We start from the raw sequence: 23,947 nt of genomic DNA on the forward strand, positions 1-23,947 counted from the left end.
AGGAGCTCATTAAGAGGAGCCTCTATCTCCCATACTTGGCCTCGGAGTCAACCCTTTCCCGAGTAGATTTATTTATAGAACACATCCCTTAGGAGATTCAGCACGGTCACTTTTGTAAAAGCCAATCTGCCTTGGGACATTCAGCACGCCCACTGTTATAAAAGCCAATCAAAACAGAGCTATCTCAGCGTCAAGGGAATTATGATACTTTTCGCGGGAAAAACCTGTTCCTAAAAATAAATTTACTCGGGAAAGGGTTGACTCAAGGAATTAGAAGAGATAGAGGCTCCTCTTGATGAGCTCCTGCATCAAGCTATGTCTGATTATCGACCCACTGTAGTTGCAATGTGAACCTTGGTAGCAACTTACGTCAACATTTTTCGCAGAATGAGCATAAGCTAAAATGGACCGAATTTAAAGTGGAGATGAATAACTCGTGTAAAGCTCCGTGCAAATGGATGTAACAACTTCCAAACATTGTTGGGGAGTTGTTGGTTCTGCAGATGTTGGATGGTGTTGGCAGTTGTTTTGTGTATTATGGGAAGGATCCTACCCATAAGACTTTATAAACTTACAAAATTCGGTTGCCATCTTGTTTTCAACATGTTAATGCTTTATGGAGACCATAGCACGTACGTGGCCCCATTATTATTGGAACAGCTGTCTGCTAGCATCTCTCACCGACAGGCTGGCAGACGAATCACCGACGAGGAATTTTGGTCCATAATTTGTCTAAACACCGGATTTATAACAGACGAATTGTAGACGAAATATCCGTCTTAGACAAGTTATTACGGAGCTTTAGCAACGACGACGGGAACGGCAACGAGAACGTCATGTAAAAACATAAATTCACGTTATTGCGATCACTTCGCGACTATTCCAAGCTTTTTGATATGACAAAGGTGTAGCATTCTCTCAGAAATGAAACCGTTACGAGCGGCGCTTAATTTAGGGGAGAAAAATAAAAATTTATCTCCTAGTGCTGACGTTCTTCATAACACCTCAAACTTGGTAATTTCACGTTGTTGCTTTGCTGACGACGGCAAAGAAATGGACAAAAATGAAAAACGCACGTGCAGGGCGTGCAAAGCTATTGTTTTTGCCCACTAAATAAGCAAATTTGTGACGTTCTCGTTGCCGTCGCCGTTGTCGTTGCTAAAGCTCCCTATTAGGGAGCTTTAGCAACGACGACGGGAACGGCAACGAGAACGTCATGTAAAAACATAAATTCACGTTATTGCGATCACTTCGCGACTATTCCAAGCCTTTTAATATAACAAGGTGTAGCAGTCCCTCAGGAATGAAACCGGTATGAGCAGCGCGTAATTTAGGGGGGAAAATTAAAATTTATCCTCAATTGTTGGCGTCCTCCATAAAACCTCAAACTTGGCTATTTCACGTTCTTGTTTTGCTGACGACGGCAAAGAAATGGACAAAAGTGAAAAACGCACGTGTAGAGCGTGCAAAGCTATTGTTTTTGCCTGCTAAATATGCAAATTTGTAACGTTCTCGTCGCCGTTGTCGTTGCTTAAGCTCCCTGTTCTTTGATTGCACCTGACGTCACTGCAGCCATGTTTGTGGAAAGGACAAAAGCGAAAAAATTCTTTTGGGAATTTGACTCTATTATTATGCAAAACTTGAGCTACATTTTTCTATTGTTTTGACACCAACAAGGCCGTCTTATCACGTGAGGGCAATAAAAGAATTCGTCTCCAGTGTAAATTCGTTCATTAATACAAAGACAGAATACCCCAACGAAAAAAAAACAAAATTTTAACTAAATACTTACTAGCCGTCCTAAATTAAATGCAAATATGATATGTGAAAATAACACTCTTGCCCTTAGAAATAGTAGTGTTTTTTAGCACAATAATCCTCGCAATATAGCAAGGGTTAGAACAGTTCAGCAAAACAAATGAAATGAAAACAAAATGAAAAAAAGCTGCCCACTCGGCTGTTCAGGCTATGGCCTTTTGAGGATTTTTTTTGCTAAACTAAAACGGAGGCTAGAAAGTTAAAGTGGCACTTTGGAATGTCATTTACAAAGGCAGCACTTTGTTCGCAGTTCTTAATTAAAAGACTGTCTTATTCCAAGGCAACTAATAGGAGTGATTCTTTGTCGGTGGGAGTTTGGTATTAGAGAGCTTTAGATTCTAGGACGAGATTTGACTGCCCATTTTGAAAATACTTAGAAGATTTATAACCCGGACGATTAATCTTACTCTTTGTTAGCAGTGTAGGTTGCTCAGTTATCCTTACTGCTGGTAATCGAGCGTTTTTGCTAATCGAAAAATGCCAAAACCTCTACCTTGTTGTTGACTTGTTTTGACACGACAACATTTTGCAAAACCTTGTACTAAAATGACGATGGTATCGCGTTTTTCCCGCCAAAATGACGCTGGTTTTTCGCGCGCTCACTGTTGTTCTATGAGAAAATCTCGTAGTCGTTCTCGTCCTAGAATCTAAAGGTCTCTATTAGCTTGATAACGGTCGTGACCGAAAAGATGGAACCAAAATAAACTTTGTAAAGTGTGGCTTACGTCACACACAATCACCGAAAGAATGTAGAAAAAAGGCGGAGAAGCAAGATTGGACGCCAGCAAAAAAGTCGTTTAACACTGAGAAGCATACGTTTTAAGCAAAGCCTAGCAGCTCGAACTCACTTTGACTTCCAGCCTTTCATTGAATCATCAGGAAATCATTGAACTCACGGTTGAAATCATTGAATTGAAGTTTTAATCACTTTAATTAGATCATTTATATGTGTTTCGGCTTTCTTTATATACAGTTTATGCATTTATGTCTGGCTCACTTTTGTCGCACGAGCCAGATATAAATGCATAAACTGTATATAAAGAAAGCCGAAACACATATAAATGATCTAATTATCGAAAAACTTTTGTCGCCGAGCCAGACATGAATGCATAAACTGTATATAAAGAAAGCCGAAATCGAATCGAATTGATTTTGGTTCCATCTTTTCGGTCACGACCGTTATCAGCAACAAAAGCCGGAATCCGGAATTCGGAATTCGGAAACCGGAAATCAGAATTCACAATTCGCGAGAACTACAACAACTTGCCCTCTGGATAAATCACTACTTGTCCACTGGAGAACTCAATTGGTTTTGCTTGTGTTAATTAGTTTATCCGGTGGATAGCGTTATCCACCCTTTGAACAATCGAGGCCTCGTTTCTTGTGCATCCTGTTTCAAAGATTAATGATCATTAATCTTTAGTTAATCACAAGTTTAAAACTCGAAAACGGTAATGTGGAATTCCTTTACTGATCAAATTATCGTCACATCACACACATGTTGATTCTGAGCAAAAGCGACCTTTGTCCAGGCGATTTGCCATAAACTTGCAATTGAAAGACGTCGGGCCGATTTTTTCTCACTGATTACGCAAATGCAATCCATTTCAATCTTGTCCATTTGTGTCCATCCATGCTTTTCTTCCTTTTGCTTTATTTCTTTTATGTTGTTCAACAGTTTTGAGTGGTTATTGTAATGTTTCGTTCTGCTTTTTGGGCATTTTGGATGTCATAAAATTACATCATTCGGAGGGGTACGGTTTGTGAAAACTGCGAAAACACGGCGGAAAAACATTCTAACCCAAGCCGAACATATCATCAGTTGTCGACCTTGAAGCGCAATATTTATCTGTCTTTCGGCAGAATCTTCAAAACTTGCTTGTCTCCCGGCTTATTCAATGCTAGTGGGACGTCTCCAAAGAACTTATATAACTTCGATAAACAATGTGAAATTTTCATATTCACAACCTATAATCGACCTATAATCGACAGCTTCAGTCGGACCCCGTCACTTATGCATCACATCCTCCGGGCGCCTTTTTCCTTTAAAAGAGGCATTTTTGTACCAAGGTAGGTGAAAAAAGAACGAAACAAGTTTTAAGTTTCCTTTTATTGTAATGTGGACTGCCTCAGCTTTATGTTGCCATCACCATGCTCAAGTCTTTATGGTCGGATCCATTTTACAGTTTATATTTCCTCAGAGTTAAATACTTAAGTGTGGGGATTATAGCAGAGCGTACAAGGAGTGGTTAAGTTGTTGTAGTTCGTGCGAATTGTGGATAATTCTGGTTTCTGGTTTCCGAATTCTGGATTCCGGCTTTTAGTGCTGCCCGCTTTTCGAGTACGACTTCATTAGTCATCAAGTCTTACTGTCAAGACAAAAGAAATCTGTTGATTTGCAATTGAAGCATTAATTTTAAAAAACCTTATACCAGAGTATATTTCTACTTCATACTGAATTTCCAAAGTGAGAATTAAAAACCTGTTCGCACTTCTTGAAAACTGTTACGTAACAACTTCCGAAGTTAGTTTGAAAGTTTAAACGAACATTAAATAAATTAAAAGCGTTTTTTAAGTTTCTTGTGTTTTCTTATCTTACAGGAAATAAGGTTCACGAGTTCGAACTAAAAACACAGTAGGCGTTAGCTTTGAAGCCCGCGGGTATAATTCAGAAAGTTAGTCTGCTTTCGTTATCTTAATGTGTACAGGAATGTGTTTAGGGCCTATTTCAGATAAAATATTTGTAGTTTTTCCCACGTCGAATATCTTGATTTACCTCAACAAACGGCCGATGATTTGTCCCAACTGAATGCCAAGGTAAAATATTGCTGGCATTTTTAAAGCGATTTTCGTGCGATAAAGAATCATTGTTACGTAGTCGGTAATTGCCCAATATCAGTATCTGTACATGTATATTGCCCAAGTACATTATCTAACATTGTTCATCGCACGTTAGATTCTACAGCTGAACGATCGCATCTGAAGCAACTACAAGAGGTGTAGGCTGACAAGAGAGGGGACTTAATGATTGTTTAAGTGAGTATCGATAAAATGAATGTATTGTTGACAGTTAACAACTGTCTCTTCAGTCAATTTTAACGCACCTGATTTGAGGACCACTTGTTGAAATCTACCACTCTTAAAAGGCTCGTTTCCCCTCCAATTTAGGAACTGTTTCCGAATATTCGAGTTCTCGTCGCAGTGTCTGAATTGTTTGTACTGAGGTTTGTTCGTGGCAACTTCGTTAATGTTCACTACACACATTCAGTTACTGTTGCTTCTGTTTTCGAGTAGCTGACGAAAGACCCCAAATGCCAGGGAGCCTTAGTGAAAGATACATCTAAGAGATTCGTTTTATAGTTTACTTCCTATCAATTAAGTGATTACAGTTTTGCGTCTTTTTTCACTGGATTCGAAGCAAACAAAGTCGTGACATTCTGACGTTTTAACACCGGGAGTGGATGATTGCATTAACACTAAAGTACCATCACTGGAAGCCTTCGTAATCTGTCGAACGGAGAACAACAACATGTACTTCATTTATTAGAGCTTATATCTAATTTATCGCAACCATTGTTTACATTAGTGATTGTCTCGTCACGATAATCAATTGAATATTTACCCTATATCACCGCTAAACGACTTGACGAAGTACGACTGTGGAGTAGAGGATCTGGTCTGGGCCTGATGTCATTTTCGAAAACTATACATGAATCAGGAACGTTCAATCAAAATAACATTTGAAGTGGTTAATTGTAAAGTGGACAATCGATCTCATAGGATATGCGGGAAACGAAACCAAGTTAACAGAAAGCCGTTGAGCCGAAATACAACACAACGGCATTTTACAGCAAAGCATGTATGCTATTCTTTTCTGTATCACCGCCAGGTGGAACGGATTCGGTCAGAACAGCTCGACCTGTTGGAAAAAAGGGGCTGTACTAAATGGTCACTTTATTTTGACAAAAGGTGAAGTGTGTGTGTTTTAAATCATCGGGTCTATTAGTTGGCTTAGTTCTAAGGAAAAGGGGTTATTCAGTCTGAGCTTTACAAAGACAAAAGTTAGTAATTGTGCTTTCATAGCTTAGGAATGATACTGATTTGTTTTCCGCTTCGATGAATAGATAATTCTATCAGTATCTAAAATAGGTGGATTGCAATATTTGAGTGCCGAATGTTAGTTCGAAGTTGGCCCAAAGCCTTATGCTGAAAACATTGTGGACCATTCATCGTTCATTTGTTGCATTACTAGTGGATACTTGAATCTATAATTACAAAAGGATATTTTTGCAAGCTTAAAAGACGTATTGCCCATTATCCATTGTGCGCTTGTTACCGACGGCGCAACTAGTCAGCAGATTGGCGCCTGAAACCGAATCATTTAAAGATAAATTGATTTATTCGGTTGAAAAAAAAAAAAAACCGCACAAAACAAAAACTCAATTTATAGAAAATTTTGGTCTCAATTGTTTTCTCTTCATGAGATGTGTGCAGTTATTTTCAGGGAATATTCCGGTCTCTTTTTTTGTTTTGCCGACGTTTGACTCAAAATCTCATTGAAACCGTCATTGTGCAAAAGTGTGAAGATGTTTCGACTATGGATATCTATGGTCATATTCGAGATGTCGACGGTGTCGTCTTAATAATGTGTTTAAAATTCTTTTGTTCGTAACTGCTTTAATCAAACTTTGCTTTTAATGGTAAAGGCAAATCCATTATTTCTAGACCTTTCTATTGTATCATCAGTTAAGTCATTAACCGCAATAATCTCAGTGCATTTTGAAAAGAAAGGCTTGGCCCTATTCGAAATACGCACTCGCCATATCTCGCCAGATATGGATCACAATTGAAAAAGGCCGATGCTAACAAGATCCAAGTTAACAAACTCGTTTGTATTTATTTCGCGGGCGAAAGAAAAAAAATCAAATGAAATAGAGACTTTTATAATGAATTTGTTTGAATGGAAGCCACTTGAAACGAGGTCACGTGTGCAATTGACCTCAGTTTTTTGACTGTCATTCGTTCTCCTGAATATTGGTCGCCGAATGATTTTGAAGAAAGTTTGCTGGCGTTGGCTACCAAAAGAGATTGAGGTCTGCCAGAAATATCGGTGAAGATTCGGCGAAACCGGCTCGCATCATGCATCTCAGTTAAACTAGTTCAGATGTTCAAATATACTTGCGGTAATTTAACGACAGTTCGCAGTTCGTGCGTGGAATTGAAGGGAGATTTTGATAGGTCTTGAGCACAGACAGAACAAACAGGACCCTCATCTGGAATCCCACTCGAGAGAAGAAACAAAACAGTTTGAGGATAAGAGCATGGTTTTAGTAAGCGCCCTTGAGTAGACTCTGAATACTCTAAAAAGGTATGAGTTGTGGTCAAAATAACGACACATCGTTTTACAGCGTAAATAGCCCCCTGAGAGGACATGTAATTTCAAGTATCATACGAAACCGAGGGAGATTGAAGAAAATAAAAGGGAACCGCGTAACACTGGCAACGAGAATTTAAGTGACCATTTCCGAGTTCACTTCAACTTCTTTTTTTTCCCGAATTGCTGAGGTTATTAGTTCTACTGACTTTTCGAGTGACTGTAAAGGTACAGTAATATACATGAGAAAGACCTGTGAATCAGCTTGACAGTGGTCGATACTAACTAACCCTCGTCCTTTGCGAGATTTCACGACAAAAAGTTCCCACAAGTTAACCCCTCTCAAATGGGCTTGGTATCTGCAATTTCGTGACGCCATCAGTACAGTCTGTTGACCAGAATCCGACCACTTCAGTTTAAAACTGATTTATGATAATTCTCCTTCCTTAGCCGCAAGAGCTGTGAAATTTGGCCCTCAAACAATAACTTTAAAAATTAGTTTGTAATATGTTGAAAACAAACTTTGCGTACGTTTTTACCTTCGTTTCCGTGGTGAAATCTGCATTTCTACAGATGTCGAATGCTGCCCAGAAATCCGACCACAGCAGAGATGTTTTTTTCTCCCTTAGCTCTTGAAGTACTTTGGAATTAGAATTTGGAAAATATAAATCGACTTTAAAGGAACCGAGCATCGTGAAAAGCTTTAGAATACCGTTTTAACTTCCGGTTCCGCTAGTTATGGAAAGCAACACACAGAAAATAATTCAGCAAGATAAATCGATGAAGAAAGTTTTAATTGAATTGCATCAGAAAAGCATTACACTACACACAGGTCAATTTTAAGTTATCGTTATAAAATTAATCATGAGCGCAGCTTATACAATGGTATTACACAGTCAACAAAAAACTGGTCGTATTCTGGGCATACTAAGTGGAAAATTTGTTGATGATTCTGGCCTCCATTATTCTAGAAACATTATAACTACTTGTACTCCTTGAGAAGTCTCACGGCAACTGTCGAAAGGTTCCTTCGAAAACATCTTTTTTTACACACCTTTTCTTCAACAGGGATCACTTTACTGCTCAGTGTAAAGCGAAAATATTATCAACGAAAATTTCACTCACCGAACAGAACGGCGCCCTTTGCAAACTATCCAAAAGGTCAAAGCCCACCAAAACTTGCATCTCAAAGCTTAAATGTTCAGTTTCCTTTCAGTATACTTCGTTTTCCAGAAACTAATAAGCGAGGGCGAGTTGCAAAAATTGAAATTATTTCGGATACTGGACAACATATTGTATGCACCGTATCTTCTTTTGAATCGAAATATATTCATATTTAATGCGGAATGCTGACCATTGATCGCTTTAGTTCAGCCTGACAGCTTATCCTATGTGTACACGAAGCTGTGATAGAGTTTATAACGGATAAAAGAAGCGTCAAAGAAGCGAAAATGAACTAGAAGATTAAAAAACAGAGCCGTTACCTGAAATTGGGAACGTGGCTGCAAGCTTCTGCCCATTCGCGCATAACCACAATTCCTTGCGTCTTTGACCACAATCCCTTGCGTTTCGAAGAAAAATGTGTTCTTCTCCCGATTAGAGAGCTGCCTCGTTCGTTCGCTTCAGGCTGACTCTCTGCGGCAGCAATAAGTGACATGCGCATAGTCATTCTCGTACCCAGAGCTAGCGCAGCTTCTGCTCAAGGGGCTCTGACGGTATCGAAGATGTCTCTTTTTGCATTCATTGGTCGTGAAAAGAAGAAAGCGTTTGACACCAGGTATAAAAACGTGATTCTAAGCATCATTCAATCCTTTCCTTAGAATGCCAACGGCTAGTCGGAAAAAATATTGATGATGATTTGTCGAAATAAAAGATCATAATTTTTTACCTTTATGGTATTTAAAACCTCAGGCTAACTAATTAGTTTATTTCCTTTTTTGTACAAACAGTGAAAGCTTATCTTTGGTTTTAAAGATGGTTAAAATCTTCCCCAGTCGTTGAGACGTTTTCGTTTACAACACATGCCTCGGCATAAAAATGAACAATGTTCGCCAATATTGCCCAACGTTAGCAATATTGTGTGCAACCGTAAAACAAATGTCCGACATTAATTTATCGAAGCAAAAACGTTCAGGGAAAACGTCATCCAACTTGAGATGTGCCAACCTCGTTCTCAGAATAATGTGCGATGTAAGACACACCGGTGACGTCATACCGCTACCCACTTCGCCCCTCAGGTTACTCCAATGCAAGAATCTTGTCGGCCACCAAAGAATGGACACAATTATTCAAACGTTCTGCCCTCATAAGACTTTTTTAGCTTGGATCCACGCCAGTTGATGTTGATGCTTGCTAGAAGATTATAAGGATGTCGTCATTATCTGATCATCTGTATATGCATTAAAATTCTGTGCCTAATAAGGTTTAGAGGGAAGAGCGATGGGATTTGTCTCGCGCTCTGCGAAAGAAATGCCGCCTTACCGAGCTCCGCAATGTGACTGTTTATAAATGCGTGCGTACAGCTAATAAAACCCATATGAAAAGTCAACTGTGTTTTAAGGTCACAAAATTCTTGGTTTGACGAAAATAGATCTCCTGAAGAGGCCAGACCACGGCTTTTCCCAAAATTTGTTTTAGCACAAAGGAATTTCCTTTTGCTGCGGCACAAACCATTATATAATAGCTTAAAGTTGAAGTGGCTGGAATTTCCGGAAGATAAAGACTTCTTTGTTATAGCTATAGACGACTGCACACCAAAAGCCAATATAAAGCCATTTTATCTGAGTGACGACGTCGCTAAATGCGTCAGTAAAGAGAAGGGCGAAATAAGCTTAGTTCGCTAACCTCCTTTTGAAGCTGTATGAAGTACTTGCTCCAACACAGTCTGCTTCGATAGATTGGATATTAATTGGGCCAGTTAATTAAAGTCAGTTATTGCGATTTCCTTTTGGCAGGAGCGGCTGCGTCGAATTTCTCTTTATCCACCAATTCACCTCATATATTCTGTTTACTTGCACGGTATCTCATGGCTTTAGCAGATAAAACCACTATTTCCAATGAATTTGTTTCGTCATTTAGCATGTAAGGTCCAAGGTCTATTAAAGGACCGTGCCAAAGAACTCAACAACTCCCAAACATCGTTGGGAATTGTTGACCAACAATGCTGCGTCTGTTTGCACGGGGCTAAAAGTTTGACCAGTTTCAAACTTCGTGCAGCAACTGCTTACGACACGCAACAACACGCAACAACACGCAACTTTGTGTGCAAACACGCAACAACACGCAACTTTGTGTGCAAACACGCAACAACACGCAACTTTGCGTGCAAACGGACGCAAGATGCAACACCCAACAATGTTGGGAGTAATTACATAGCTGCATCAAAATCCAATATTGCCAACAGGTCTATTTTGTTATAAATTTTACCAACTGTCCAAATTTAACATAAATAGGATAGTTTTTGCTGGAATGTTAACTTCAGCCTTGAACAAACCGTCCAATTTGAGAAAAATCTGGATACTTTCCATCAACCAAATGTCAAGATAAATAAAAGAACCGAGTATTGGCCAATCGGGTTGCAGCTATTAGGGAGCTTATTAAAGCACGCGACGTTGTGGCGCCACAGAACGGACACCGGAAGTAAACATTTAGCTGGCCAGGACAGTGGTTTCTCTCGGATTTGTAAACTAATCGGCTCAAACAGTGAGAAAAAACCGTTTTTGGGAGCTATATGATTAATAGGTAACACATACGGGTCCATTTGGAAATAACTGGATTCAAAAATATTCTCGGACTGACTGCCAAATTGGACGAGGTTGTACCAGAATTTTTCTCATCCAATCATTTTCAATTTGGACAGCATGCGAGTAGTCCAAAAGCATATACTAATTGTTGACCTACAATGTTGCGTCATGGTTTGTACGGGGTTTATGTTTTTAACCACGACTGTCTTACAGTTGAATACCTGTGAGTCCAAACCGTCTCAATTAAAATGAATGAAAGCGATGACCAACTTGAAAAACATTGCGAGTGAAGTTTTTGATGGTTTTTTTTTTTTTTTTTAGTCAAAGGTCCCCTCCACACAATTTTTGTAGCGAATACGACTCGCATCCACATGTATCTGAGTGGAAATTTTTGAAAAGCTAAATATTTTGAGCAATAGCCGATACAACGTAGATTTGATTTTCGTGAAAATTTTGAATACGCTGCGAATTCGGTTACGTGTGGACTTAACTGGCTTAACACTATCGGATCCGGTCTTTCCTGGGTGACATAAATCGTCACGTGCAACTCGTTAACTAAACAGCAAAATGGTGCCAACAACGATTTTGCGCATGCTCAGCAAGCAAAATGTTTGTCAAAAGCACTGGGCACAAGAGTGTGTCCGGATGCGTGTGGACAGTGAAAAAGATTGAATTACGCTCCTCGTGGACGCGGATATTTTTGAATAAAAAAAAAACAAAAAACAAATTTGAGGATGCAAAAATGTCCAGATACGTGTGAACGCGGGGCCAAAGAATTCACTGAAGGCAGAACTTTCTTACACTTTTAAGCTAATTGAATCCGAACGGAAATCGGCATCATCAAGTCAAAGGTAATAAAGTTAACAACTTATCTGTTGGTCCGTGGTGTAAACTGCACTCGAATTGGATGATTCAAGAAAAGTGCAAAAGTCTTGTTTAAAAATTGAAATTGTGTATCACACAAAACTCGTTCCGCCGTTTTCATGGCAAAACTCAGAAATTGCTAATTAATTTCTTATAAATGTCTTTACTACTGCTAATTTTGTTGATTCCTTGTGTTGCTGCAGGATTGCCAAAAAATATCACTAATAGCATTGCTGATTAACGGTTCAAGGGTCCAGTGCTTCATTGATTTGTTCTTTTTATGTCATGAGCTAAATTTATCTTCGACTGACCGAGAGAAAACAGTTTACTCTAATTAACACAGGCAACTTTGAAAACGATGAATTGTCTACCGGAAGTGTGTGGTGATCGAAAAAAGTGGCTTACGCTTTCTGAGTACGACAAAACTGAAATACTCTGAATACTACGCCAAGGATTACTGATCCCCGAGTTGATTTATTGAACTGATTGGAATGACCTGATATATACGCAAGGATGAGAGTCTCAAGTATGGTGGATGAAAATAATTGTTTAATAGGGATAAGTTAAAATTCTGCCCGGAAAATGAATTATCTTGTAGTTCACTAAGAAGAGTTTTGAAGAAAAGTTTCGTAAATTCTGAGCGATGGTTTCTGGGGACGACTTAAAATTATCTTTTTAAGGGTTATGCTGGTAGAATCCCAAACCCCTAGGCCTGGGCCTTGCAAAATCACCGATCTCTCAAGTTGGTTCTGTTGTTCCCTCGACGCTGCCGCTATCGTTGCGTAAAACTCCTCTACACAGAGTCTGTTCCGCGGTTCTCACTGTAGAGTTTGATGGGAAGGACTTGTAAAGGCCTGGTTCACATTTGAACCCAAACACAAAATGACCATCCACGCAGCCCACGTACTGAAAGATAAGGCCGTCCCCTATTTTCTCCGTTTACCCGGCATCGAAGTTTGGGTCGCAGTGAAACAAAACTGAGAAACAAACAGAAGCAATCTAACTAAAAAAACTTTCAAGCTGCCGAAAGGTAAGAGTCGAATCGAGTGACGAGGAGCCCGGCAGAAACGAGTATAGAGTTGGCGAACCTCTCCCGTGGACGGACCGTGGTCTGGCGTAAGTTGAAACTGAAAATATGTACTGGTAACGTTAACCAGAGTTTAAACTAAAACGCCTTCATCGTGTCTTTTTTTCTTTTTGAGTTTTTTCCAACTTCTTGAGTTAAATATGGGTCGGTAGGTCCCATACCGAAGCACTGGCTTCGGTCCTAACTTTTCGATTGTTAAGTATTGTGGAATAGAGGTACCATTTAGGCTTACGTCGTACGATAAAAATGTTCCATAATGTTAGACTATATTCTGAACACCTAGCCATTGAACTGATATAGCTCCAATCGGTTGACTCGGTAAGATCAAATGAAGAGTCGATGAGACTGAAACCATGGCTATATCAACTGCACGAGGTCAGACAAACAGAAACTTCGTACGTGATTCCTCAATCCCTGGCCGATGCCTTTTTTCTTTTTTTTTGGAGAATTTCCAACTTGAAGAAAAACGCCCCCTCAAATCTTGGATCTCGCGTCTTGTGTTATAATTAGTATAATTGTTTACCTTTGGAAAATTCTGGTCGCTGAAAACCGAAAAGCTGCTCCAAAAATTCCAAATATGTCGGTGGAAAGTAGACCAAGCCAGTCACCTCTTCTCAATCCATAAGGATCTATAAACGAAGTGTCAGAAGATGATGCAATTGTTTGATATTATATCCCTCATCATGACACGGCAGAACTGGCAATTTCGGTGATGTAGTTTGTTGAAAAATGAAGTCCCGTGATCCGATTAATCTGTCTTCCGAGACAGTTACATACGAAACATAATATACTTTTCAGTGTACAGTAATACTTAACCGTTAAACCTTGCCGATGCAAGAGCTCAACGAGCTAGCAACTGACTTTAGATTACGATTTGTAATATTGTTTAACATCGATAATGCACATTTACAACAGAAGAATGTGCCATGTGATTTTTTGCAAATTAACGAGAATAACACATCCCATCAGGAAAGATGTAACATTAATTCTTCCATAGTCATAGGTATACAGTCACTTGCTTTCTTTCAAAAATAAGCACGAAAGCTTTGTTTTATCTATGGTTGCCAGACAAACGTGACCGAAAATAAACTATTAAGTACCTCATCAGTTTGCGGAAGATAACAACAGAGATAAAATGTCTTAAAACGGACAAAGTTAAGTGATCCGCAAATTCTTCGCTCGTTCTTGAATGTTCGCGGGAACGACATGTGAGTCGAGCTGTGAATTTCACGAGAAATCGTTGAAGAACTGGTATTCTAAATTGAAAGATCGAGCAGCGTTTCAGAGTTACGCAGCGTTGACTGAACAAAAAAGGTATCTTTAATTCTGGGAGTATACAGCCGGACATTACAAGTTATCAGTTGACGTGGTGGACAACTGCGAATTCAATGATATGCGGGGTCTTAATTGACCGGATGTAACTCTCTTGCTGCTTCCCACAAGTGCAGAAGTTCTTCGACAACACTGAAGCTAGTTTTAAAGTGTGCTTGTTCTTACGTTGTATGCACTCGATTTTTGCCCACTTTGGGGCTTATTCCGCTTTAAAACACTGGAGCACTTTGTTCATTAATCTCGGAGTGAAGCCTATAAGCTGAAGTGTTCGTTTCAGAGCGACTGTATATAATTTGAAGGTAAGTTTTCAATCGAATTCTGCCGAATTGTGAGTCATTGCATTGTCTTTGGTTCTGCCGCGGTTTTACTTATGCTTTTCGACATTCAGTGAAGGTTGTAACAGGCAATTACGAACCAGAGATACATTTACATGTACATGTTTTTGCGAGTGAAACCATCCCTTGTGGCGGCTTTCGACTCTAGCATACATAATTTAAACTGTAAAAATTACTCTATGTATATCACTCGACGAATTACACAGAACTGAATTAAAGCCTCCACAGTTTTTTTTTTTTACAAAAATCATTCTCAGAAGATCACTAATTCAGTTTGAAGAGAGACATTTCTATTAAATGCGTCTAATCATGAGCAGTTTGTGAATTAACAAGTGTATCACTGATGGTATGAGAACTTTCAGGAAGCCTTTTAGTTTACACTCCACATAAACAGACCTCACAATAATGACGGTCTCAATCGACTAAAGAAAATATGATCTATCATGTATTGATAACTGATTGAGGAAGCCGTTTTCCATGTGTTTCCTCAAAAATACGAAAACCTACTCTTGGAAACACGTGGCAAAACGAAAAAAAAGAATCACATGTCTTCGTCTTCTTTCAGTTGTTAAAAAATCATAGCCTCCTGGAAAAAAGATCAACAAAAGGATGATTTCGCGAGTTCAGAACATAATCTGTGTCGAGAAACACGTGGGTGGAAAAATAATCGGCTATCGTCTTAGAATCGCCGCCCTCCCTTTTCCCTATGAATTCTACACTGATAAGATTCCACAAAAATGTAACATTATACACGTAGTCATCTCTCAAGTTTGTGAATGCAGTTCTTTTTTGTCACGATTTCTTGTGAATCAACGCTTCGTCTTTTCAGAAACCTGAACCCTTTTGATATGAACTGTGCGTAGCATCTAATGATGCAACTCAGTGAAATCTGAGCAAGGGCTCTTTGTATGAACTTTGTATGTAACGAAGCCGTAAGATTACCTGGCAACCTAACCTAACAAAACCTTTTAAATTTTAGGACAGACTCTTAAAGACATCGAGTATTGTTAGAACTAACAAATTTTGTAGAGTAACTTGTGTAGTAAACGTTTGGAAGAAAAAGACTGCTTCAAATGAAACATTCAGCTTTTTCCGATGTATTCTTCGCCCACACTGCATTTGCCATGTCTTGTTGGTTAAGTGTTGGTAATCATCGAGTATATTTTTTCAAAAACGAACACAATTGGGCTAGTGCAATGATTTGTAGTCGTTGAAAAAATCGTTGAAAAAAGTCGTGATCAATCTGAAGAAACCTCACACATCTTGACACAAACATTGCGCCATCCGGGGATTTCATTTGATTGGCCATTTGAGAGTCACGTCTTTTTGCACTTGGTCACTTGTTTTCTGCACTGTTTTATCTGGAACTGCATTTCTCTTAGCCAATCAAACTAAAGAATGTTTTCCGTGCATATTATTAGTTCCGAAATAAGAGATACACAACTGTGCTTTTTTCTCGTGGGGAAAAAGGTGCCGGATTAATAAAAACTCCTTCGATATTTCAGTTAAACAAACATTATTTCAACAGTCTTTTCCGGTGATGACTGAAAAGTAGTCTAAATAGATTGAAGTTTTGGCTTTATTAAGGGAAACTTGTGGAACAATAGTTTTCACTTTGTAATCTGGGTGATAAGTTTCAAGAATACATGGCGTGATTTCTATATAAGCGTTCGGCCAATGGCTTGGCGCGTGCTACAAATTTAAATTTATTTCGGTCTCGGATTATAATCTTTCCTGAGGGTCAAACGGAGATCTCAAAATAAACTTTCTCCACTCAACATATAAGCAGAAACATTTAACTGAGAGGCTCTTTTACATGAATGTAAATCATTGATGGCCGAATATTGCAAGTGTGGACGAGAGCTTGTATATAACTCGTTTGCGCGATTCCCAAACGGTGGTTTTGTGTTTGTTGACCGTTTTGGCAACACACACAGCTGATAGAGAAGATAAAGCAAGCAAATTGATGAAGCACAGTTGCTTGACTCTAGACTTCGCTGGGAATCAACAATTGCGTCGATGAGATTCTTTCCATGATTATTTAATTCGAGGAGTATAACTTAAGTGGGGTCTCGTGTAAAAAGCGAAGTGAATATCCACGCCTGGTTATCGATATTTGTGTTTGAAAACTTTTGTTTTTATGTAAAAGACCGCTATTGGTAAGTTCGGTGTTAAGTCGTTGTTATATTTTTACAGTCCAGTTGATATTGTTAATGTTGCAGGGCCCTGTTTCCTATTAAGGACTCTGTTAAAACTCGCCGGCACTTTGGACGGCAACTCTGTCGATAGATTTATCTTTAAACCCGCCAGCGCTTTATCGTATCCGGTGGCGTGATGTTTCCGAGCTCTCGTTGATTTATCAATGCATTTTGCACGGTTGTCGAAGAGATGGGCCCTTTTTTTTTCCTCGATCGTGAAGTATTCTACCACCAAAGCCTTCGTCCAGTGTTCAAAGGCTCGCATGTAATTGCCTGGTTAATTAATGGAGTTTAAGCGTTCATACCTTTGAACTATCAAATTTCCTCTTTTATCAGATAGAGGCGTTGAAGAGTTAAGTTTGATTTTGTCGTATTTTTTTCCAGGTCAGTTCTTTCTGCATACACTCGTCAACGGAAAATAATCTTGCGGGCTGGAAAGGATTTTGCCACTCCAGATTTGTAAGTTTATGCTTTAAAGTAATATATCTAATTACTTTACTGGAAAATATACGTCAAATGTCCTTCTTAAGTAAATTGTTATCGTTGATTTACAGCTTCGATTCTTCAAACACATATGTCTTCGTTAAAATGGTCAAGCTTTTATTTGTTTAGAGGGGATATTTGACCTTTCATGAATTTAGCTCTTACGAACCACAAGCAACCAGTTAGATAGAATGAAGGTGAAAAAAAACCCCAAAAGAACAAGCGTTTGTTTGTAATTGTTTCTCCATGATACCATATCATAGTCTGAGTAAACCCTTTGTTTGCGACATTGCTCAACACGACTGTGCTACGACTGAAAAAAAGGTACCAACTTTTTCTTGCCTGAAATATCGGGTGAAACTTAGAGTAACGAAACGTTAACATTTTGCGTGTCATATGAAATACTTTCAATCTATCAGCGGATACTTTGAATTTGCGGGAATTGCGGCCCACGACACAGGGAGTCAGGAACAACGTATGTTTGAAAAGTTACACCCCATTGCGTTTTTAACGTCTGCAGCACTTAACGTTTCTGGGTCGCAGCGAGTGGACGTACAAAGCTAAAGGAAGGGAATGAACTGAGTACGAAACGTACGAAAGACAAGTATATCGTGAGAATGCGAGCTGTACCGATTCGTGTTTTCATATTCTTAGGCAGCAAGATTATAGACGTCCTTGTACGCGGCGTTAGCTGCTTTTTGTTCACTTAAAACAAACAATTCAAATACCTTTAGGCGAAAGTCAAGTATTGTAAACGATATCACGTTAGTGTGAAGTTTCAGGCATATGAAATAAAAAGCATGTTAATACCATGTCAATAAGCGACGGCGTCACTCGAGGTTTCATCAGCCTCGATATTGGTTGTTTCTGCAGAGTCTTTACAGTTCTCTTGAAATTATATTTGTTTATATCGTGCTGGTGCTATTCCGTGTTTTCTATCATAAAACCGTGAAAACAGTGAATATGCCAAGGAGTTTACTTTAAGCAGTTCCTGGTGTTTTTTTGCAAGACAACAAACTGATATTGTTTTGCTTTGAGTCGGTGCACTTGGATATTTGGCTTCCAGAATACGGACTTGTAAGACAGGAAAAAAACAAGAGGCTCTACATATGGCCTAGAGATTTTTTAGTGTAGTATATTGGCCCAGTTGCTCGAATCAAAGCCTAGCTAGATAACTGACTAACTTTATCTATCCCAAAGGCGAATTCTCTGTCTGTAACCAGTAGTTTCTGTTACATATTATCATATGTTGTCAATTGAATATATGCACTATCAGCACTAATGCAAGATCTATCGAATATGTTTATCAGAGCTGGTACCAGCCGAACTGATCTTGTTTTCATGATTTCGTTGTAACAAACACTAATCCTTCACGGATACGACCCACGGAGGGAGTTCATCGCTTCTTAGTGAGTTATCACACTTGTCGCTCCTTTTTCAAGTTCCTGGCTAATTCGCGTTTTTCCGAGATGTGTATCCTATTACGAGTTTATTTCCCTCAATCTTCTTCTTTTAATCCGTCCATCGAGTGAGAACTTTAAAATGATTGAATCTGCAGTGACACATGCACGAATACCACAGTAGAAAAACAATCGCCAACTTTCGTTCAATTCGAGTTTGTCAAATATTTTTGCAATGGTTGTAGAGATAATGGCGGGATCCGGTTGATTCATTCGTTTATGCACATGTGAAGACATTCCAAATTGAATATTTGAGCTGAAGCGAAGTTGCGCGAACTTAATGCAAGACTAATTATGGAATGTGGAAAGTGGGTGGAATAACAAAGATTTCTTTCTTGAGCTGTGGGGCTCTTTTATTTGAAAAACAAGTCGTTTTTTCAGTGGTAGACCAAGAGAAGAAAGGCAACCGCAATATAAAGTCCGCCATAATTTTTTTTCACTGAGTCTATGTAGCTTCCTCTCCTAAAGAAATCGGGGAGAGAGTCGGCTTTGTTTGGGGGAGGAGTGAGTCCATGACACTTGCGCCACACTGTAATAATTGAAATATTATATATAGTCCGTTTGCAGAAAACTGCGCTGATACTTTGGGTACGAAACGCAAAAGTAACGAGCGCTTTGTGGATGAATTGTGTTTCGGCTAAAGGTTCTTCTTGGTTTTTTGCCCTTTTCTATGAAATCAAACGCCATCTTTATCTACCGATGTTCTTCTATAAGAAATTAAGCTGTTCAAGTCCATTTATGAGGTTGAATTCTCGCCTATTAGCGCTTTCAATTAGATTCGACTACCAACCACGCTTTCAAGAAATTCTTAATTCCCGCTTGTTACAAGCTAAGAACGAGTGAAACATGATACGCTAAAACGGTAATTTTTTTCCGGAATATTTTTAATGGTCTGTTTGCCATAACAGAATGCATGTATGTATGTAATCTCAGCATTTTCAAGTGAAATTTGGCATTTATGTGCCATTCAATTTATGGCTTTCCATTTATGTTCATGCATCCCATGATAAGGTATGACATTTATCAGGGCACCTGAAGATAATTTTTTTCGTTTTCGTAACGTTATTCCGTCAAAAGAGATACATTAAAAAAGAAAAAAATAAGCAGGCATGATATCCAAAGCGTTTGTAGATTTTTCTGGAAGGTTTGAAGAGTACTTGAAAGTGCGTGCAGCAATGAGCGAAATTCTTGGCAGAGTGTCGAGTGCTAAAACGAGAGAGATTATCCACTGTAATCCGGATACTGGAAGTTATGGCCATTTTCGGTATCTTGTCATTACCGTCACCTCATACACTTCTCATAAACTGCATTCTGCAATAATTATGTTCTTGACACCAAGGTCCTTTAGGGTATTGTATTTTAATACCAGAGCACGTTTTGCGGGTTTTTTATCTGGTCACGCTGAAAGTGATTAGCTTTAAATCACGCGCTCCATTCCCCACCATTTACAGGGCATAGCAAAATCAACGATTTGTAATTACAGCGGCGATTGCACGTCTCTGGAATGTGTCATTTTGGGCTCCCTGAATTGATTGCTTAATCCTCTGCTTTTCCTGGCCAAAGGAACTATTCCGGTAAAATTATTATATATAGACATGTAATTTTTTGCGGTCATCTTAATCTGCCTTTGGTGCCAAATTAGTATTTCCAATAATAATATTCTTGGCTCAGAAAACCCTAAAGTACACAACCGTTTTGAACTGGATAAAAAGAGTTATCTGGCTGATTTTTTACAGTAGCCTTTTAAAACGTTAAATAAACAACCAATTTATTCAAAGATAATCATATAATCCTCCATATTTCCTACCGCGCCTTCTTTTTTTTTGTTGAAAGATCTTTCATAGTCTGCCGCAAACGAACAAGTTATGGCCAGAAGCAGAGGGAAAGACGCTCGATTAAGCAACAGAGAATAAGAGGGTCATTTGGTCATTAGTTAATGGAGAATTCATTGCCTTATTTGGTTAAGAAGAACGAAGTCGCGTCTCCTAGCTTGTTTAATAAAAAGCAGTATTAAATCCTGATTGTTTTGTCATTAAAAAACAAATGGCAATTTGAAGGTTAAATCGATAGACCAATGCATTGGGATAAAAACTAAGTTGTAGTGGAGGTACTCCATATTTCCCGTTTGATATGCGAGGAATGTAAAAAAGTTACATACTCTTCCGTTGCCAGGCCCTTCTTGACAGAAATTCTCGTGGTTTCACACTTTGAAAACGGAATATTTTCTATTTGGGTGAATTTCGTCTGGTCGATTCTGGCACTATATTTAGAAAGTTGATTGTCACCGTATTCGTGATTTCCCAGAAAATGGTATAATCACAGACTTGGTTCTGGATTACCCTCGCGTTAAAGGAGTGTTCCTCATCCACGCCATTTAGCAGAAAATACATAATTTTTTTGCACTTTGCGTACGTGCTTACATTCGCAAACACGATTACGTATTTCCCTTAATTAATGCTAAATATGTTGTTTTGAATGTACACATTTCTCACATCCTAAACATAATTGCGTCATTTTTAATCATTACGAGCTCATATATTTTAATTTTAGAGGTGTTAAATACCATAGAGCAGAGGTTAGCATTTTCTCCGAGGGAAGGCACGTTCACTCCGTCGCATTGTATAGGCCAGGTGATGTACAGTGATCGTAACTATAGTTTACAACATAACGTTGCATGTTAAACGGTTTTGCCTTAAGTTAGAAGTCTGGTTCATCGCAGAAAGCTACACAGAACAAGAAAGGTTGAAGCTCTTAAGTACGTTCTGACCAGTATTTCAACATGATTTCTGATTACCAATTCTCACATGCCTTTCGCTCAAACTTATCCTCCGTTTTAAGAGTTCTTTGGACGATGACAAAAAATCGATCGCTTTTTAACAGTAGCTAATTTCTGATCCTGTATTTTCATCAAATTTAATTTAAACTAACTGCCAAGTTTTGTGATTATCATATCATATACCTTCGCCTCAAACTGATGCTCCGGTTTTTAAAGTTCACAGATCGATCACAAAATTGCATCTCCTTCTAAATCGATGGACTGTTTCCTATACCAGCGAAATTCACGAATACAGTTGCAGTTCTGTTGGTTAAAACTCAAGGAGATATTAAGAAATATGTGAAATGTGATTAGTTCATTTAACCAATCGTTTTATTGGCGAGAAGAGAGCGGATGATGTTATCAATTAGCATTCCCGACTGAAAAGATGTGGGAGTTTTAAGGCTAAAATAATTGGCTCTGTCTCTTGCATAATTCTAGCACGTCACTTTTAAGGCTCGAGGTCCTTAGCATATTATGTCTTCATCACATAAGTGCTGCATATTAAGTGCTTCATAATATTATTTGTCGTATATTGTCGAGCTAAACCGACGAGATTATACCATCCAACATTAAATTTATTTACATTGACTAGATTTCATTTTAGCTTGTTATTGGCTTCCAAGTGGCATACAGCTCTGTTTTTATTTCCAAGAACGTCCAGTTTGCTGAGGCTGGAATGATATTTTCTAAAAAGGCAATTTGAGCCTGAAATCCTTCTAAACATGTTCTTATAGTTGTGTGGTACACTAAGTTCAACCTGGGATTTGTGTGTTCCCGGCGATATAGCCACGCGAATAAGAAACCACATTGTTAATCGGATTTAAAAGACGTCCTTAAGTCTTTGAGGTACTTTTCCTAGTTAGACGACAGTATTACCTTTATATTTACTACTCACTAAAACAACAAAACAAACAAAAATGAGCAAAATAAGACGTTCTTAACTGGCTCTCGTGCCGCGTCGGTTTTCTACGTATGTTCTTAGTATGTTTCTTAGAATTTTTGGTTTAATCTCATCCTAAACTTTGTTATAAAAAAAGAGTGTTTATGGTAAAATTTGTGACATCGCAGGTAAGTATTCGCCCCTTTTTCTTCTACGAGTGCCTGTGAAATTTTTCACTCGATTTATTGATTAAGATAGCGTGTTACGGTACCTGTTTCAGTCCAGAGAAAAATTCCTTCTTAAAATATATCGTTGATGGAATTTTTCAGTTATAAACGAAGTCAATTCAATAGACCACCACGCGGCTTCTGTTGTCTGAAGTTCGAATTGTTTTCACTGACCACTTTCTTGTCAGTCTCTGCCGGAGTATTAAGACGTCAACGAAAAAATTCATTCTGAGCTTGACGCTATTTTTTATTTGTTTTTAAAAGTCGAAAGGAAACTGAATAATCATATGCAGAGACTACAAGCTGGCGAATTGGTCATGAACCATGGCTCCTGTGTCCCTGTGGGCTGAGATTTACACATGCTACAGTCGGCTCAATTTGGCTAAAGGGTTTTTGGTCCGGTTTTCTCCGGTTTTTCGTCCTCCTTCATCCAATCAAATCGACTCTCTACTAATTTATACGTTTGGCTTGGTTGCTGTGCTCTGACATCAGACATGGACCGTTGTCTTAGGTTGCTGCCAGTATGTGACAGCCTCAGCCTTTTAGCCCGATGTCGTGAGTTCAGCCCTGCGCCAATCAATCTCTTTTAACATTCTTTGATTTGGGCCATTTAAGTTTCAATAATAAAACACAAACAGCGGTTACAAACATTTGCTTGAAACTGCATAACTTTTTATACACGTAACAGTTTCGTATCTGATTACAACGTACATCTAGAATTGTTGACTGAATATAATAATCACGTCAGTCCTCCAAGACCTGCTCGAGAAAGGTGAGCGTGACCCAGCAACAGCCCATCCATTCCATTCTAATTCCTATAACGCGGATAACCGATGTTACTTACTACGTAATGTATCCGCTGTCAAGCAGAGCCAACATCTCTACTCTGCTGAAGTTCGTTTGGTTCCAATTCTAAACCTTAATTTTTGCTTTTGTTTTCTCGGATGAGGGCGATAAAACGTTGACCTCGTGTCACATTCTTTGCTCATCTCAGAACTTTGTGCCACCGGTCATCGAAGATTCTACACTGCATAACTAGCCCCATGGGTGATTTCCCCACCCATCGTCGTCCAGAAAACGCCTTGTTACATTCGTCTCTATTTGTGCCCATAATACTCGTTTGTTTCCCCCCCCCCCCCCTAATTTTGCATTACCCATGTTTTTAAATGCTCTGGGGACGCTACATGGTCCAAGAGCAGTTGAAAACAATAGCTTATGCTAAATTTGGGAGGGGGCTGGAGGGGAAGCAAACAAAATGTATTATGGGGCATTCGAAAATAGGAATGCATGTATTTTGTTTACACTCCTCTGTGTATATTCGAAATTAC

General features: G+C 38.9%; 1 protein-coding gene and 1 long non-coding RNA gene across 2 annotated transcripts in view; one reads left to right on the forward strand and one right to left on the reverse strand.

Moving 5' to 3' along the window:
* LOC138038529 (uncharacterized) overlaps window positions 1-14,516 on the reverse strand; it is a 29,739-nt gene extending 15,223 nt beyond the window's left edge. Inside the window, exons 1-2 of the long non-coding RNA XR_011130252.1 lie at window positions 13,410-14,516; window positions 8,677-9,544 (exon numbers count right to left, since the gene is read on the reverse strand). This is a non-coding gene — a long non-coding RNA (uncharacterized lncRNA). The remainder of the gene's footprint in view (window positions 1-8,676; window positions 9,545-13,409) is intronic.
* Window positions 14,517-16,323: 1,807 nt separating this feature from the next.
* Window positions 16,324-23,947, forward strand: part of LOC138038524 (cartilage oligomeric matrix protein-like) — a 78,089-nt gene continuing 70,465 nt past the window's right edge. The window contains exons 1-2 of the mRNA XM_068884438.1: window positions 16,324-16,712; window positions 17,136-17,210. The gene's annotated coding sequence lies outside the window, so the exon portion shown is untranslated. The remainder of the gene's footprint in view (window positions 16,713-17,135; window positions 17,211-23,947) is intronic.

The sequence above is a fragment of the Montipora capricornis genome, chromosome 2 (genome assembly GCF_036669925.1).
Source record: "Montipora capricornis isolate CH-2021 chromosome 2, ASM3666992v2, whole genome shotgun sequence".
NCBI classification, from domain to species: Eukaryota; Metazoa; Cnidaria; class Anthozoa; order Scleractinia; family Acroporidae; genus Montipora; species Montipora capricornis.